This window comes from Montipora capricornis, chromosome 3 (assembly GCF_036669925.1).
Source record: "Montipora capricornis isolate CH-2021 chromosome 3, ASM3666992v2, whole genome shotgun sequence".
Lineage (NCBI taxonomy): Eukaryota > Metazoa > Cnidaria > Anthozoa > Scleractinia > Acroporidae > Montipora > Montipora capricornis.
The window spans coordinates 1,657,858-1,664,641 of NC_090885.1; the positions used below are offsets into that span (position 1 = coordinate 1,657,858).

The 6,784-nt window shown below is 39.6% G+C and overlaps 1 pseudogene; it reads left to right on the forward strand.

Annotated features, from left to right (window-relative positions):
• Positions 1–1,482, forward strand: part of LOC138039700 (uncharacterized) — a 1,943-nt pseudogene extending 461 nt beyond the window's left edge.
• Positions 1,483–6,784: the final 5,302 nt, after the last annotated feature.

Here is a 6,784-nt window from a genome sequence, read left to right on the forward strand (position 1 = left end):
GGACCGCGGTGGCAGTTAACTTTAGCAATTTGCATTCAACGACTGCGGGACTGTGGACCGTGGACCGTGGTGGCAGTTCATTTCACTGCGCACCCTTTAAAACTTTTCTTTTCATTCATCGACTTCGGGACTGCGGACCGCGTTGGCAGCTTTTTTAAGTAGGACATTTGGTGGGCCGAGTATTCTGCAATTGCTCCTGCGAATGTTTTGGCGAGATTCATCAACATTGTGGCAGCAAGTTGTCGATATTGGAAGAAGGACAACAAGTGCAGTAGATTTGGGAATACCATCCACTTCGAGCAATGGGCGTGGGAGGCCCTTCTTCAATATACCACCAATTGTTCTTGAAGAACTGAAGGGGATTGGTTTTACGTGGTCTGACATTGCGAAAATGCTAAATGTTTCTCGTTGGACAATCAACAGACGTGTAAAGGAGTATGGCATGGAAGGTCTTTCCAAATTTTCTGACATGACAGACGCCGAACTAGATCATATAATCGAGGATTATATTTCACGCCATGGATCTACCACAGGGCAGTCATATATCATCGGGCACCTAAGATCTCTTGGACTTCGACTTCAGCGTGACCGCGTCAGATCAGGGCAAGTTTAACGAGAGTAGACCCAGAAAACACTGCTCTTCGCTGGGCATGTGTGATAACAAGGCGAGTTTATAGCGTACCGTGGCCTAATTCGCTGTGGCACATCGATGGCCATCACTCTCTTATTCGTTGGGCGTACGTTGTTCATGGATGTATCGATGGCCTTTCTCGCGTGATAATATATTTGAACTGTGCCACCAACAATTACTCAGTTACTGTTTTGAACTTGTTCCTCGAAGGAACACGAGAATTTGGATGGCCCACTCGTGTCCGTGGTGATCAAGGTGGGGAAAACATTGGTGTTGCTCAATACATGACCCAAGTAAGAGGAGACAACAGAGGTAGCTTTATAGCAGGACCTTCAACAAGGAACCAAAGAATTGAAAGACTTTGGCGTGAGGTGTTTCGATGCGTGACTTTTCTGTTTTATTGCGTTTTCTACTCTCTGGAAGACAATGGATACCTCAATGTTAACGATCCCATTCACCTTTTTCTTTTACATTACGTTTTCACGCCCAGAATAAACTTTGCATTAAATGAATTTAAAGCCGCTTCAAATCTGAGGCCTGTTCGCACTGAAAACAACTGGACCCCAGTGAGAATGTGGGTCAATGGTTCTGCTGCACGTTACAATGCCGACATCACAATGGCAGAAACAGAGACAGGGCTGCAACCTAATATAGACCTTTATGGTGTTGACCCGGAAGGACCAGTACCTCTGGAAGAGCATGGGGCTGTAGAAGTTAATGATATCCAGAGCCCATTTTCCTCAGATGTGCTTCAGCAACTCAAGTCAACCATCAATCCCTTAAGAGAGTCACAAGCATTTGGAGTCGACATCTATATGGATGCTCTAGACTTTTTCGAAAGGCTGACATGAAAATGCAACAGAATGTTCATTATGGTAGCAATAACTGAAGCAGTCACCCTTTAGCTGACAACTTACTGAAGTCATCTGCACAGTTAAAATTACTCGACTCTACACCTGAAAGATGCAAATTCCTACTCTGTACATGTACTGTTTGTTTCGATAATTATAATTGGCTGAGAGAAGTGGCTTTTAGTGCACAATGTGCAGAAAAAAGGTAACAAAATGCAAGGTTTCTTTTTCATGCTAATGTGGCTCGTTATCAACTGCGGAACATATTTCATAATTTTGACTTTCGTACACTTTGACCTTTCTGAGGATGCATGCTAGCATCTATTTTCTAAATATAATTAGCCGCCAATTCAACTTGACTACTGTGAAGGGAGGCCCAGTTAAGTGGCAAAAAATGTCTTTTTTCTTGCCCAGTATGAAACTGTATCACACGTTAAGTGCCTATGAAATAAAAAATATTATGTTTGCGTATAGATCATTTTCACGTGACGTCACAGCGGCCATGTTGGTGTACAAGAACAATAGACGTTCTCTCCTCTGGGAACCAAACTCTATTTTTATGCATATTCCATGAACACATTTTGTATTGTTTGGTACACCAATATGGCGCCAAGTCACGTGAGTGAAAACCATCTATTCCAAAGGCCCTTAAAAGAGAGTAAAGAATGGCGCATTCATGTTTTCACAAAAAATGGAGTCACAAAACACAAAAGCACGGATATCTCTGGAAATATTTCACTAAAGTCATACAAACTTGTCACCAGTAATCTACAGATATGATAGCTCCTATGATGTTGGAATGGCAACAGTCTAGGCTCCGGGCCTTCTTTGCCAAGAACCAAATTTCTCCATTTTTGACCAGACGAAGAGTGACAGATGGTCACACTTGAAACACACATGATGCCCATATTACCTTACATCTACTCACTTACTCATGGTAAGTGAACAATGGTTGATTAACACAAAAACTGTGAAAGTGAATCTCGCTTTAAATAGACTGGGAAGCCGAACTGTTGCCATGGAATCAAGGAAGATCTTGCCAAATAAAAAGGGCCATTCTTACATGTACTCTCTTTTAAGGACCTTTCAAATAAGCAAACAAAATTTTTTACTTCATAGGCACTTTAAAAGATGCAGTCAGAAGGGCACAAGCGCCAGTCCTTATCTTTATACTAAGGCTGGTTAATGATGATCCTATTTAGTATTCGTACTGCTTTCTCTTGAGCTAAACATATGTTTCAGGATTGAATTCTGAGGGAAACAAGTCCTTGGAAAAATGGTATTGGTCCTTGAAAAATAGTCTTGGGTCTGTTCAAATTCATTGTGACTTTGATTTCCACTCTAATTAGGTATCAGTAGAGAGTCACAGTGAATAATTTACTCACTTACACAAAAAAAAACTGAACCAGACTCCAAATGAACTCCTTTTTAATTAAGTATATTTACTATATATGTGAATCAGACATCTTACGAGCTCACTCATAGTAGGTGTACAAACTTCACATAACATTGTATAACATCAAAAAAGTGTAAGGGTTTGCAATGTGTTTTGAAAGATCGTTCACACCTGGACGTAACAACCTCCATGCATTGGGGGGTTCCTTAACTTGCTATCAACAATAACAATTATTTTAAATTTTGTAACTGAAAGAAATCATAGTAATTTTATAACCTTACCTAAAACTCAAGTACAAATGGTAATTAAGCCAAACCAGATGCAGCTTCTCTCTTAAATAACATTGTGAAAACATAACATTTTCATGGCAAAGTAATGCAGTAGTTATCCTTGAAATTGCAGTTCAGAATTAATATCACTGCTCCTGTCCAATCTGTCTCTATCGCTTCTTTTTAACAACAACTATTTGTGATAATTATGCAAAGCTGAATGCATGAAATCGATGTAATCTTTTTGGATAAACTATAACAATCTTTGGTTCTGTAACAATCCACTCATGACTTGCACCAAGATCTAAGCAGTCATAAACCCCCGTCCTTCAATTTCAATACATTTGTCAAATGATTCTGTGAATGCAGGGAAAGAGGTATAACAAGTAAGCAGCTGTAGCTTCCAGAAGCAAGTGTTTGCTTTGGGATGAATAGCCCTTGGATCTCTTGCAAAGCCAACAGAAATCTTTCTCTCTCCAAGATAGGATGGGATGTAATTTGTCCCAGTACAGAAATGAATAAATTCCTGTAGTGGGGTTAGTGCTTCTGGACAAAAACTGTTTCCTGGAATTAATTTAACAGAACATCATTATTCAACACTTTTCATACATTACAGTTTTCAAAATGTCAGAGCAAAACGCGGCACTTTTTTCCTCACACCAGTTTATTTTATAATTTTGTGTACTTTTGCAATGAAATGCATTTTTCCCAATCATATCCTTAAGGCATAAGTTGCCAAAACTTTCCTGTTAAAATGTAAGTACATGTACGCCCGAAAGTGTTATAGAGCATCATAAAGCCAATTGCGAATGGTTTCAGTAGTCATGTTGAATCCCAAACTATGACACAGTTGTATAGAATTTGCAATCTACAGATGCAGATTTATTACGAATTCACTTGGTGGAATAACAGTCATCAGCAAATGCTACACTGTCAGTGCACTTGAAAATGAACAACTGCCCCATATCCTCTCGGTTAGATAACAAAGATTACCTTCAGCTCTACTTCCAAGGTTGGCAACATATGCCTTAAGAAAATCCAAGGCTCTTTCTTGACTACCAGTAAGTGAGGTGTTGTCTTCAGCCACTATCAATTTTGAACTTCTTCAACTGAGGGGGTTGCTTCAGTTTTCTTTGTAAACACCAATGGAGAGATGCACGGATGACTCTTTAGGAATGACAACAGAGAAAGACTATCCATGCCTTTCATGATATCTTCGATTTCATTCTTTCTCTTGATAATTACTTGCTGCAGTAGGATCTTCTGTACAGCCTTATGTCTGTTGTCCTCTTGCAGGTTAACCACTCCACAATCATCAAGAAGGTCCAGAACAGCAGGGTTTTGAATCCTCAAATTTGGCAACTGATCCTTAGTAGACGTAAGGATTAAAGATATTGTTTCTCTGAAATCGATATCTGGGACATCTTCAATACAAGTACTGATAAGGGCTTTGTCCAAATCATGTGTTTCAATGTAAGCTACTACAGCTGGAGACATCCAAATAAATCCCTGCCCTCCATGCAAAACTGAATGTGCCACTGCTTTTCCAGCAGTTATAAATGCACCATCATCAAGGAGGTCCCAATTATGTACAGGAATCAAATGGTCTACATCTCCAGTAAAAAGCAAACAGCTACTGACTTAAGCAATGCTGTCATGGCCAAGTGCATAAACTCCCTTGTAGGTCCTCCAGCATCAGAACCCAATTCTTTTCGGTTACCCGCTGCAAATGTGACATTTGGTCTTTTCTTAAGATCATTTATACTTGCTCTTTTATAGATCAATGTCACTTGCTTGAATAAGTCACCTTCTCTTTTCACATGGATTGGGTAGTCTTGTCCTGAATTGTCAGCTATTTTCTCTTGAAAGGCAGATAGGACAGACTTTGGTCTGCAGGTAGCTGTACATTTCCCAGACAGCGAGGCTGGTTCATGAAGTGATTCCTTGGCTGAAAAATTATCAACAGAAGGAAAATGCTTATAAATAGAGAGGAACTTTATTACAAGAATAGGTAAATAGTTGCAGTGGAAATGTGTAATGTTGGTATTAAGTTATATTGTAAACATTGTGATGCATTTGCTGTCATCCAAAAAAAAAAAAGGAAAGAAAAAGGAAATTTCATATCTTATGAAGGAACAGAGCCAGACAACCAACCTTAAACAACTTCTTTAGGGACCATGAGGGGTGAATCAGATGGTTCAAATCTAAGAGGAGAACTGTAAAACGACTGACTTGAACAAAGCTGTTTACAGCAGCCAAGGGAACCAAGGTCTGACACACGAACTGAACTAATGGCCGAAGAAAAATTTGTTCAACTTGTCAACATATAACAAAATCTTGTCTGTTGACAAGATTCGCCCCAATATAAATCCCACATAATTCCATGCCAAACATTAATGGTACTAATGGTAAGCCAACAGACAATTTCCTATTTGCAACCTTTACAAAACTTACCTGGCAGAAATATTACATTGTAGATTCTAAGTACTGTATATAATCTAACAACCCATGAAAGTAAAGGTACATTAATTGTCTTTCCAGATCCCCTAGACTCCAAATCACGAATTTTTAACCCCCCTTAACTCTTGCACCTGTATGCCATTTAGATCCTGAGTACCCCTGGGTTTTTTTCCTAGGCTGTCCCCATATCACACATTAATAACAGTTTTTTCACTTACCCTTGTCATCACTGATAATCGTGTCAACGGCATGTGCTAAATCAATTGAATCCTTAACAACTTCTTGAAGATACGAGTCAGGGTGGGTTGGAAACATCATTGTCAGTCTGTTCATTATTTGGTATCATCATCACCTTTATCATCCACCAACACAGGCTGTGAAGATACCTCTGCAGCTGTAGGGGCTCTCTTCATCCTTTGAGTTATCACTGATGTATTCATTTACATTCCTGTTCTTGTTGAGTCTAACATATATGGCACCCTGTCCAGCCAGTGATCTGACCTGTTTATACCCAATCTCCTGTCCCTTCTTGAAGGCAGGTGTTGAAACTTTCTTGCCTTTGACGTTTACAAAATCAAAGTCTTCACATCGGAGATCTTCTATCCTGGTAATTAGTACCTCATTAATACATCCCTTACTGACGACTCATTTGCATTGGTCAATATGTCAACCATGCCAGTGCACAAGATATCTGCATCTGTCTTTGAGTAGTCTGGAACGACGTCAGGAATAGTCCCGTCTGGGTTCTTAAAGTCTTGCAGGAAAGCATATTGTAATAAAACTAATTCAAATGGCTTCAGCTCAACTGGTTCTTCTTTCTTCTGGGGTGGCATAACATAGCTACGGGCTGATATTTTTCACCTTTTTGGAGGTTGAAAAGTAGCACTGGTGTTAACAGAAGAACTTTGCATTCGTGAACTGTTTAGGAGGATGAGATTCCTTGCTCTACTGACAACTGACTGAAGCCCAGATGAACTCTGTGCTTGAAGCCCAGATGTACTTTGTGCTTGCCTTGGCAAAGAAGTGTCTAGAGATTAGACGAAAACATATTTTTCACTGTGTAGTCGCAGAAAATATTAATTACCTCCTCCCAGAAAGAAGAGATTATAATTTCCAGGGTAAAGAGGCCATTTGCATAATAGAGCTTGAAGTCTGAAATTTAATGCAAAATAGAAGA